Raw genomic sequence first — 12,713 nt, forward strand, 5'->3', positions numbered from 1 at the left:
TTCCCATTCTGATATGTCTATCCACGGCCTCCTCTACTGTCAAGATGAAGCCACACTCAGGTTGGAGGAACAACACCTTATATTCTGTCTGGGTAGCCTCCAACCTGATGGCATGAACATTGACTTCTCTAACTTCCGTTAATGCCCCACCTCTCTTTCATATCCCATCCGTTATTTATTTACCTGTTCTCCATCCTCTGGGCTCCCCTCCCCCTTTCTTTCTCCCTAGGCCTCCCGTCCCATGATCCTCTCCCTTCTCCAGCCTTGTATCCCTTTTGCCAATCTACTTTCCAGCTCTTAGCTCCATCCCTACCCCTCTTGTCTTCTCCTATCATTTCGGATCTTCCCCTCCCCCTCCCACTTTAAAATCTCTTTCTGTCTCTTCTTTCAGTTAGCCCTGACGAAGGGTCTCGGCCTGAAACGTCGACTGTACCTCTTCCTATAGATGCTGCCTGGCCTGCTGCGTTCACCAACATTTTTTATGTGTGTTGCAACAAATTTCACAACATATGCCAGTGATATTAAATCCGATTAGATGGGCATCTTGGTCTACAGGTACAAGTTACACTGGAGGGCCTGTTTCTATACTCTGACTTTCCAAGCCACTGGATGAAAAGATTCTCCCTCAAATCCCTTTAAGTATCTTTCCCCTTATCCTAACTATATCCTCTAGTTTTAACAATATACCCACAAAATGTGAAGTAACTCAGCAAATCAGGCAGCATCTATGGAGGGGAATAAACAGTCAATGTTTCAGATAGAGATGTTTCATCAGGACTGGAAAGGAAGGGGAAGGAGGCCAGAATAAGTTGGTGGGGAGAGGAGAAAGAATACAAGCTGGCAGGTGAAGGTAGGGGGAGGGGAGGGGGATGAAGTAAGATGCTGGGAGTGGTTAGGTGAAAGAGTTAAAGGGCTGCAGAAGGAATTGAATAGGAGAGGACAGCAGACCATGGAGAAAACTGAATGAGAAGGGGCACCAGAGGAAATGGATAGGCTGATGATGAGAGGGGAAGTGGAATGGGTAATTGGGAATGAAAAAAGAGAAGAAAAGGGAAAGGAGGGAGAAATTATCAGAAGTTTGAGAAATTGATGTTATGCAATCAAGTTGTGGCTACCCAGACAGAATACAAGGTGCTGCTCCTCCAACCTGTTGCCTCATCATAGCAATTGAGAAGGTCATGGGCAAACTTGTCAGAATCAGAATGAGAAGTCAAATTGAAATGGGTGGCCGCTGTGAAATCCCACCTTTTGTTGCGGACAGAGCAAAGGTGCTCAACGAAGTGAACCCCATTCTATGTCTGGTCTCATCAATGTTGAGAAGGCCACACCACAAGCATAGGATACAGTAGATAACCCCAACACACCCACGGGTGAAGAGGCGCCTCACCTGGAAGGACTGTTTGGGATCCTGAAGGGTGATGTGGGGGCAGACTCACTTTCGAGGACTCAACAACTCATATTATCAGTATTGTTTATATACTTTTTTAGAAAATTATTGGCATGATTTGTCTTTTTTTGCACATTAGATTTTGCACATTAGTCAGTCTTTGTCGTAAAGTTATACAGTCACTTTGGCCCAACCAGTCCATGCCAAAACCAATTAAACTGCCTACTCCCGTTGACCTGCACTGGGACAATACCACTACTTTCCATATACCTATCAAACTTGGCTTAAACTTTGAAATCGAGCTCGCAGGCAGCAATTGCACTGGCAGTTCATTCCACACTCTCACGATCCTCTAAGTGAAGAAGTTTCCCCTCTTAAACTTCTTACCTTTCACCATTAACCCATGAACTCTAATTCAAGTCCCACCCAAACTCAGTGGAGCAAGCGTGCTTGCATTTACCCCACCTGTACCCCTTATAATTGTGTTACCTCTATCAAATCTCTTCTTAATCTTCGAAATTCTAAAGAATACAGACCTAACCTATTCAATCTTTCCTTATAACTCAGGTCCTCCAGACCTGGCAACATCCTTGTAAATTTCCTCTGGACTCTTTCAACCTTGTTTACATCTTTCCTGTAGGTAGGTGACCAGAACTGCACACATTACACCAAATTAGGCCTCACCAACATCTTGTACAACTTCAACATAACATCCCATCTTCTGCACTAAATATGTTGATTTGTAAAGGCTTTCTTTATGACCCTATCTACCTGTGATGCCACCTTTAATACATTATGGATCTGTATTCCCAGATCTCTTTGTTCCACCACAATCCTCAGTGCCCTACCATTCACTATGTAAGACCTACCCTGGTTGGTCCTGCCAAAGCACAAAAGCACGCAATTGTCTGCACTAAATTCCACCTGCCATTTTTCAACTTATTTTTCCAGCTGATCCAGATCCCTATGCAAGCTCTGATTGTCTCCTATACTGTCCACAACACAGCCCAATCTTGATGTCATTCACAAATTTGCTGATCCAGTTAACCACATTATCATCCAGATCATTGATATAGATGACAAACAACAAAGGACCACAAGACCATAAGATATAGAAGTAGGCCATTCAGCCCATCAGGTCTGCTCCACCATTCAATCATGGGCTGATCCAGTTTTTCCAGTCATCCCCACTCCCCTGCCTTCTCCCCATACCCTTTGATGCCCTGGCTAATCAAGAACCTATATATCTCTGCTTTAAATACATCCAATGACTTGGTCTCCACAGCTGCTCATGGCAACAAATTCCACAGATTTACCACCCTCTGACTAAAGTAATTTCTCTGCATCTCTGTTCTAAATGGATGTCCTTCAATCCTGAAGTCATGCCCTCTTATCCTAGACTCCCCCACCACGGGAAATAACTTTGCCATATCTAATCTGTTCAGGCCTTTTAACATTCAGAATGTTTCTATGAGATCGCCCCTCATTCTCCTAAACTCCAGGGAATACAGCCTAAGAGCTGCCAGATGTTCTTCATATGGCAACCCATTCATTCCTGGAATCATTCTCGTGAATTTTCTCTGAACCCTCTCCAATGTCAGTATATCCTTTCTAAAATAAGGAGCACAAAACTGCACACAATACTCCAAGTGTGGTCTCACAAGTGCCTTATAGAGCCTTGTTACATACCTCAAGGAGATCTGTGATTTTTTTCTTGGGAGAATGATGTAATGGTCTTTTGGAGGTCACCTGATGTAATTTTCCCACCGATGTGAGGTCACGTGATGACATGTGCACCACGGGTATATAAGGGAAGACCCCAGATGATGCGGTTAGTTTTTAGTTTTCCAGCTAGAACGTACTGTGTCTCCATTTCTGTTGCGTATTTGTTTTTATGACGCAGCTTCATTTTTAAAACGGAGTGTACGTTCTGTTGCAAGGTACAATAGTGCTGGATTGGCAATTTTTGCTAGATGTATTGATGTACCTTATTCCAGCAGCAGTACGGGAGAGTGAAGACTTTATCGAAGTACAGGACCCAAAGGATTGAGAGGAGTCGGTATCGTTCGGTAGTTTAACAAAGGATCGATCTTATTGAGTTTTCGTTGAAGGAGTAGTGACCTGCATTGCAGATAACTCTTGCCAAAAGAGCAAAGAGTTCATGCGGGATTTGCTCTCTCTAAAAGAAATTAAGGTCAGTTGTTTTAAACTGTTTATTTACTGCATCGTAAATCCTTTGGACAGAACCAGCAGGAAAGTTGCGTCTATGAAGAAATCCTTCTCCAGAGAAGTCTCTCCCAATTGAACGTATAAATCTGTTGGACTTTCGAATTTACCATTTTAAGAACTTTATCTGACTTTACCGCTTTAAGAACTGTTTCCACATTTAATACTTTAAGAACCAGTGCCGAGTGATGATTTGTGGAACGGCTGCATAGCGGTTAACTTCCGGTTAAGGTTTTCGTTTTTTTTAAAATCATTTATCCGTGTTTAATAAATGTTTGGTTGTTTTTTTTTATAACCTGTCTCGATTGATATTCATTGTTGCCGGTTACGTACAGCTTCAACATCACATCCCTGCTCTTATATTCCATACCTCTAGAAATGAATGCCAACATTGCACTCACCTTCTGCACCACCGACTCAACTTGGACGTTAACTTTTAGGGTATCCTGCACAAGGACTCCCAAGTCCCTTTGTATCTCTGCATTTTGAATTCTCTCTCCATCTAAATAATAGTCTGCCTGTTTATTTCTTCCACCAAAGTGCATGACCATACACTTTCCAACATTGTATTTCATTTGCCGGATCTTTGCCCATTCCCCAAAACTATCTAAGTCTCTCTGCAGGCTCTCTGTTTCCTCAACACTACCCCTCCCCCACCTACCTTTGTATTATCGGCAAATTTAGCCACAAATCCATTCATCCCACAGTCCAAATCATTGACAGACATCACGAAAGGCAGCGGTCCCAACACCGACCCCTGTGGAACTCCACTGGTAACCGGCAGCCAGCTAGAATAGGTTCTCTTTATTGACACTCTCTGCTTTCTGCCGACCAGCCAATGCTTCACCAGTGCTAGTAACTCCCCTGTAATTCCATGGGCTCTTATCTTGCTAAGCAGCCTCATGTGCTGCTGAAAGGCCTTCTGAAATTCCAAGTACACCACGTCTACTACATCTTCTTTGTCTACCCTGATTGTAGTTTCCTCAAAAAATTGCAGTAGGTTAGTCAGGCAGGATTTTCCTTCCAGGAAACCATGCTGGCTTTGGCCTATCTTGTCATGTGCCTCCAGGTACTCCATAATTTCATCCCTAACAATCGATTCCAACAACTTCCCAACCACTGATGTCAGGTTAACAGGTCTCTAGTTTCCTTTCTGCTGCCTCCCACCCTTCTTAAATAGCAGAGTAACATTTGCAATTTTCCAGTCATCTAGTACAATGCCAGAATCTATCGATTCTTGAAAGATCATTGTTACTGCCTCCACAATCTTTCCAGTTACTCCTTCAGAACCCAAGGGTGTATTCCATCAGGCCCTGGAGATTTATCTACCCTCAGACCATGAAGCTTCCTAAGCACCTTCTCAGTCATAATTTTCACTGCACCTACCTCACTTCCCTGACACCAGGACCCAGCACTGATCCCTGCAGCACACCAGTAGTCACAGGCCTCCAGTCAGAGAGGTAGCTATCTACTACCACTCTCTGGTTTCTCCCACAAAGCCAATGTCTAATCCAATTTACTACCTCATCTTGAATGCCAAGTGACTGAAACTTCTTGACCAAACTGCCATGTGGTAGCTTGTCAAATGCCTTGCTAAAGTCCATGTAGGCAACATCCACTGCCTTGTTTTCATCTACCTTCCTGGTAACATCCTTGGAAAACTATAAGATTGGTCAGACACAACCTACCACTCATGAAGTCATGCTGACTATCCTTAATCAGTCCATGTCTATGCAAATACTTATACAGTGGCATGCAAAAGTTTGGGAACCCCTGGTCAAAATTTCTGTTACTGTGAATAGTTAAGTGAATAGAAGATGAACTGATCTCCAAAAGTCATAAAGTTAAAGACGAAACATCCTTTTCAATATTTTAAGCAAGATTAGTGTATTATTTTTGTTTTGTACAATTTTAGAGTGAAAAAAGGAAAGGAGCACCATGCAAAAGTTTGGGCAGCCCAAGAGATTTGGGCTCTCAGATAACCTTTACCAAGGTCTCAGACCTTAATTAGCTTGTTAGGGCTATGGCTTGTTCACAGTCATCATTAGGAAAGGCCAGGTGATGCAAATTTCAAAGCTTTATAAATATCAACTCCTCAAGCCTTGTCCCAACAATCAGCAGCCATGGGTTACTCTAAGCAGCTGTATAACACTCTGAAAATTAAAATAAATGATGCCCACAAAGCAGGAGAAGGCTATAAGAAGATAGCAAAGTGTTTTCAGGTGGCTGTTTCCTCAGTTCATAATGTAATTAAGAAATGGCAGTTAACAGGAAGGGTGGAGGTCAAGTTGAGGTCTGGAAGACCAAGAAAACCTTCTGAAAGAACTGCTCATAGGATTGCTAGAAAGGCAAATCAAATCCCCCGTTTGACTGCAAAAGACCTTCAGGAAGACTTAGCAGACTCTGGAGTGGTGGTGCACTGTTCTACTGTGCAGCGACACCTGCACAAATATGACCTTCATGGAAAAGTCATCAGAAGAAAACCTTTCCTGCATCCTCACCACAAAATTCAGCATCAGAAGTTTGCAAAGGAACACCTAAACAAGCCTGATACATTTTGGAAACAATTCCTGTGGATTGATGAAATTAAAATAGAACTTTTTGGCTGCAATGAGCAAATGTATGTTTGGAGAAAAAAGGGTGCAGAATTTCATGAAAAGAATATCTCTCCAACTATTAAGCATGGGGTGGATTGATCATGCTTTGGGCTTGTGTTGCAGCTAGTGGCACAGGGAACATTTCACTGGTGGAGGAAAGAGTGAATTCAATTAACTACCAGCAAATTCTGGAAGCAAACTTCACACACACTGTAAAAAAGCTGAAGGTGAAAAGAGGATGGCTTCTACAACAGGATAATGAACCTAAACACACCTCAAGATCCACAATGGGCTACCTCAAGAGGTGCAAGCTGAAGGTTTTGCCATGGCCCTCACAGTCCCCTGACCTAAACATCATCGAAGATCTGTAGATAGACCTCAAAAGAGCAGTGCATGCAAGACAGCCCAAGAATCTCACAGAACTAGAAGCCTTTTGCAAGGAAGAATGGGTGAAAATCCCCCAAAACAAGAATTGAAAGACTCTTAGCTAGCCACAGAAAGCATTTACAAGCTGTGATACTTGCCAAAGGGGGTGTTACTAAGTACTGACTACGCAAGGTGCCCAAACTTTTGCTTCAGGCCCTTTTCCTTTTTTGTTATTTCGAAACTGTAAAAGATGGAAATAAAAAAGTAATCTTGTTTAAAATATTAAAGAAATGTGTCAACTTATCTTTATGCCTTTTGGAAGTCAGGTAATCTTTTACCCGCTTAGCTAATCACAGCAAGAGATATTCTGACCAGGGGTGCCTAAACCTTTGCATGCCACTGTATATCCGGTCCCTTAGCATACCTTCCAATAACTTTCCCACAACTGATCTCCCACTCACTGGCCTATAATTTCCTAGTTTCTATTTAGAGCCTTTCTTAAACAGCAGAACAACATTGGCTATCCTCCAATTCTCTGGTACCTCTCCTGTCACTAAGAATACTTTAAATATCTCTGCTGGGGGCCCTGGCAAATTATGCACTTGCCTCCTGTAGGGTCTGAGGGAACCTTGACAGGCCCTGGGGATTTGTCTCAGGATAGCAAGCACCTCCTTCTCTGAAGTCTGTGCAGGGTCCATGAAGTTGATGCTACTTTGCCTTACATCTATAGACTCTGTATCAGTGTCCCAAGGAAATACAAATACAAAAAATTCATTTCAGATCTCCCTATCTGTTTTGGCTCCACACATCGATTACCATTCTGATCTTCTGGAGGACCAATGTTCTCCTTTGTAATCCTTTTGATGTTATGTATAGTTTTTCATAAGCTATATTGTATTTCTTTATTTTCCTGTAAGAAAACTAATCAAAGAGTTGTATATGGTGACATGTATATAGCTTAATAATAAATATACTTTGAACTTTCAAATCCCTTACTCACCCTTCGTTCAGTTAGTCCTGACGAAGGGTTTCGGCCTGAAACGTCGACTGCACCTCTTCCTAGAGATGCTGCCTGGCCTACTGCGTTCACCAGCAACTTTGATGTGTGTTGCTTTGAACTTTGATGTGTAGGACCAGGTATAGCACTTGTCTCACTTGCAGTGTTTGACATTTCTTACGGGGAAACAGGCTGCTGATGATCAACCACGTCGATGGTTCACAATCATTATGCTTGCATGGTATTACATGTTAGTGTGTGCAGCCTTATTTATCTCTTTTAATAGCCTGTGCTTTCTTTGTCTTAAATTTCTTCTTCTCGCATTCTGAGGGATTGGAGCAGGGCACGGATTCAGATTGCTGGATCTTTGGGACCTCTTTTGGGGCAGGAGTGACCTGTACAAAAAGGACGGGTTGCACTTGAATCCAAGGGGGACAAATATCTTGGCGGAAAGGTTTGCTAAGGCTATTAGGGAGAGTTTAAACTAGAATCACTGGGGGATGGGAACCGAACTGAAGAGACAGAGGAGGAGGCGGTTGGCTCACAAATCAAGGAAGCTTGCAGACAGTGTGAGAGGGAGGATAGGCAGGTGATAGAAAAGGGATACACTCAGAAGGGGAAGGGGTCAATAACTCCAGTGGGTGTTTTTTATAGACCACCCAATAGTAACAGGGACATCGAGGAGCAGATAGAGAGACAGATTCTGGAAAGATGCAATAATAACAGCGTTGTTGTGGTGGGAGCTTTTAATTTCCCCAATATTGATTGGCATCTCCCTAGAGCAAGGGGTTTAGATGGGGTGGAGTTTGTTAAGTGTGTTCAGGAAGGTTTCCTGACACAATATGTGATAAGCCAACAAGAGGAGAGGCTGTACTTGATCTGGTATTGGGAAATGAACCTGGCCAGGTGTCAGGTCTCTCAGCGGGAGAGCAGCTTGGAGATATCCTTTACCATAGCATTGCAGAGGGATAAGAACAGACAAGTTAGGAAAGCATTTAATTGGAGTAAGGGGAAATATGAAGCTATCAAGCAGGAACTTGGAAGCATAAATTGGGAACAGTTGTTGGCAGGGAAATGTATGGCAGAAATGTGGCAAATGTTCAGGGGATATTTGCGTGGCATTCTGCATAGGTACATTCCAATGAGACAGGGAAAGGATGGTAGGGTACAGGAATCATGGTGTACAAAGGCTGTTGAAAATCTAGTAAAGAAGAAAAGGTTACGAAAAGTTCAAAAAACTAGGTAATAACAGAGATCGAGAAAATTATAAAGCTAGCATGAAAGAGCTTAAGAATGAAATTAGGTGAGCCAGAAGTGACCATGAGAAGGTCAGCGAGCAGGATTGAGGAAAACCCCAAGACATTCTACAAGTAGGTGAAGAGCAAGAGGATAAGATGCAAGAGAATAGGACCAATCAAGTGTGACAGTGGAAAAGTGTCTCTGGAACCCGAGGAGATAGTGGAGGTACTTAATGAATACTTTGCTTCAGTATTCACTATGGAAAAGGATCTTGGTGATTGTAGGGATGACTTACAGCAGATTGAAAAGCTTAAGCATACAGACATTAAGAAAGAGAATGTGTGGGAGCTTTTGGAAAGCATTAAGTTGAATAAGTCACTGGGACCAGATGAGGTATACCCCAGGTAGGGGTATACTATATAGGAGGCGAGGGAGGACATTGCTGAGCCTCTGGCATTGAGGTTCTGGAGGATTGGTGGGTTGTAGAGGTTGTTCCCATATTCAAGAAAGGGAGTAGAGATAGCCCAGGAAATTATAGACCAGCGAGTCTTACTTCAGTAGTTGGTAAGTTGATGGAGAAGATCCTGAGAGGCAGGATTTATGAACATTTTGAGAGGCATAATATGATGAGGAACAGTCAGCATGGCTTTGTCAAAGGCAGGTTGTGCCTTACTAGCCTGATTGAATTTTTTGAGGATGTGACTAAATACATTGATGAAGGTAGAGCAGAAGATGTAGTGTTTATGGATTTCAGCAAGGCATTTGATAAGGTACCCCATGCAAGGCTTATTGAGAAAGTAAGGAGGCATGAGATCCAACAGGACCTTGCTTTGTGGATTCAGAATTGGCTTGATCACAGAAGGCAAAATGTGGTTGTAGACGGGTCATATTCTGCATGGAGGCCAGTGACCAGTGGAGTGTCTCAGGGATCTGTTCTGGGACCCCTCCTCTTCATGATTTTTATAAATGACCTGGATGAGGAGGTGGAGGGATGGGTTAGTAAATTTGCTGAAGACACAAAGGTTGGGGGTGTTGTGGATAGTGTGGAGGGCTGTCAGAGGTTACAGCACGACATTGATAGGCTGCAAAACTGGGCTGAGAAGTGTCAGATAGAGTTCAACCCAGGTAAGTGTGAGGTGGTTAATTTTGGTAGGTCAAGTATGAAGGCAGAATACAGTATTAATGGTGTGGAGGATCAGAGGGATCTTGGGGTCCGAGTCCGTAGGACACTCAAAGCTGCTGTGTAGGTTGACTGCATGGTTAAGAAGGCATACGGTGCATTGGCCTTCATCAACCGTGGGATTGAGTTTAAGAGCCGAGATGTAATATTGAAGCTGTGTACAACCCTGGTCAGACCCCACTTAAGTACTGTTCTCAGTTCTGATCATCTCACTACAGGAAGGATGGGGAAACCATAGAAAGGGTGCAGAGGAGACTTACAAGGATGTTGCCTGGATTGGGGAGCATGCCTTATGAGAATAGGCTGAGTGAACTCTGCCTTTGCTCCTTTGAGCGATGGAGGATGAGAGGTGACCTGATAGAGGTGTACAAGATGATGAGAGGCATTGATCGTGTGGATAGTCAGAGGCTTTTTCCCAGGGTTGAAATGGCTAGCACGAGAGGGCACAGTTTTAAGGTGCTTGGAAGTAGACACAGAGGAGATGTCAGGGGTAAGTTTTTTTGTGCAGAGAGTGGTGAGTGCGTGGAATGGGCTGCCGGCGACAGTGGTGGAGGCAGATAGGAAAGGGTCTTTGAAGAGACTCCTGGAAAGGTACATGGAGCTTTAGAAAAATAGAGTGCTATGGGTAACCCTGGGTAATTTTGAAAGAAACTACATGTTCCACACAGTATTGTGCTATAGGTTTTCTATGTTTCTATTCTTATACAGCCTGCCTTCTTTTTCCCCTGTCTGCAAGTCCAACTTAATTCCTGTACTATTTCTTAATGGTTCCTACTGTTCCCAGGTGCCTCATTGCCCTTCATTGCTCTGTTACCTACCAGCACTCCTGGCAGTTTGCAGAGCGATAAATTCTGGGTGCAAATCTAAGGGGATAAAAAAAAAATTCCAGCCCATGAAAATCATCATGACACTTGCTGCTCAGCTAATTTTGGAGTTTGTAAACAAGAAACTGAAAGATCCAAACAAAATTCATTGGCTATTACTTTGATTGCAAGCAAATTGTCCCTTGGACAGATCACATCAGGCCTCCATTAGAGTGTGCTGCTCTAATTAGAAGGAAGATGAAAAGATATTACCAATATGTTCAGCAGCAAACAGTTAATGACCTCATTTATGTTTTCACTGCTGGCAAAATAATTGCTGGAAAAATGCCCTCAACTGTCAAGAATGGTCATATTATACAAAGCTGGTCGTAACCCTTTCGGTTGTCATGGCCTAATGAAACTTTGTGTGTTACAATTAATCACATGACTTTGCTAAGAGTCAGAGTAAACCCGACTGCAACCATGACAACACAGACTGCACCCTTGATTGCTTTGGTAGAATGGTTAGGAACGGCCCACCTCTCTTAGGGGTGAATGACCAGGGGTCAACTTATTGGTGAAGGGATTTGAGGGGAAATTGAGTTATTTTTCATAATCAGAAACAAGTTTATTGTCAATGACTTATGCAGTGAAATTTGTCGTTTTGTAGCAGTAGTACAGTGCAATACATAATGAAATAAGTTACAATAAGAACATAAACAGTACAGCACACTACAGGTCCTTTGGCTCACAATGTTGTGCTGATCTTTTAACCTACTGTAAGATCAATTTAACCCATCCTTCCCACATAGCCCTCCATTTTACTATCATCCATATGCCGATCTAAGAGTTTCTTAAATGTCCCTAATGTATCTGCCTCTACCATCACACATGGGTTCCACACACCCATCACTCTTTATGTAAAGAACTTACCTCTGACATCACCCTTTTACTTTTCACCAATCGCCTTGAAATTAGGTCCCCTCGTATTAGCCATTTCCACCCTGGAAAAAAATCTCTGGCCATCTACTCGATCTAGGGTCTTATCATCTTGTACATCTCTTTCAAGTCTCCTCCATCCTCCTTTTAAGAGATGTATACTGAAAATAATTAAGTAGCGTAAAAAGAGAACAAAACAGTAAGGGTAGTGTTCATGGATTCATGGGCCATTCAAAAATCTGATTTGAAGAGGAAGAAGCTGTTCCTAAAACACTGAGTGTGTGTCTTTAGTCTCCTGTACCTCCTCTCTCCCCTGATGGTAGCAATGCAAAGAGGGCATGTCCTCAGTGATGTTGGTTAATAAAGGAGACACCCAGATGGAGATGTGGTTTGATGTCACCTGACCTGATAAGTAATTCCAGATTTTTATTGTTTTCATTGCAAGTCGAAGTCTCATTACCAAATGGGTAGTGGAGGCAGAAAACCTTAATGCCTTTAAAAGCTGGTTGATAAACACTGGGGCAGGAAGGAAAATAACAAGCAGCACACATCAAAGTTGCTGGTGAACGCAGCAGGCCAGGCAGCATCTCTAGGAAGAGGTACAGTCAACGTTTCAGGCCGAGACCCTTCGTGAGAGGGGAATCATGGTTGGGAAAAGGGGAAGGGAGAGGGAGAGGGGAGAGAGCGGGAGGCAAAGAGACATTCTGTAATGATCAATAAGCCGATTGTTTGGAATCAAATAATCTTGCCTGGTATCTCAAGGCCGGGTGTGTCTGCACTTGCACCGCCAAGCCCCACCCCTGGCACTCTTTCTCTGCCACCTGTCCCACACCCCTCCTGCAGTGTTCCACCCTCATCATTTCAAACATTCTTTGCTCACGCCAGATTTACAAACTCGCTCTCCATTCCACATTGACAAATACAGTATTGTGCAAAAGTCAAAGGCACGCTAGATCTATATATATATATACACATACAC

The 12,713-nt window shown here is 43.0% G+C and overlaps 1 protein-coding gene across 5 annotated transcripts in view; it reads right to left on the minus strand.

The window, feature by feature from the left end:
* The window catches only part of LOC140191638 (SH3 and cysteine-rich domain-containing protein 2-like), a 248,317-nt gene that overhangs the window by 76,622 nt on the left and 158,982 nt on the right, over positions 1-12,713 (minus strand). The gene's annotated exons all lie outside the window — the stretch shown is intronic.

The sequence above is a fragment of the Mobula birostris genome, chromosome X (assembly GCF_030028105.1).
Source record: "Mobula birostris isolate sMobBir1 chromosome X, sMobBir1.hap1, whole genome shotgun sequence".
Classification (NCBI taxonomy): domain Eukaryota; kingdom Metazoa; phylum Chordata; class Chondrichthyes; order Myliobatiformes; family Myliobatidae; genus Mobula; species Mobula birostris.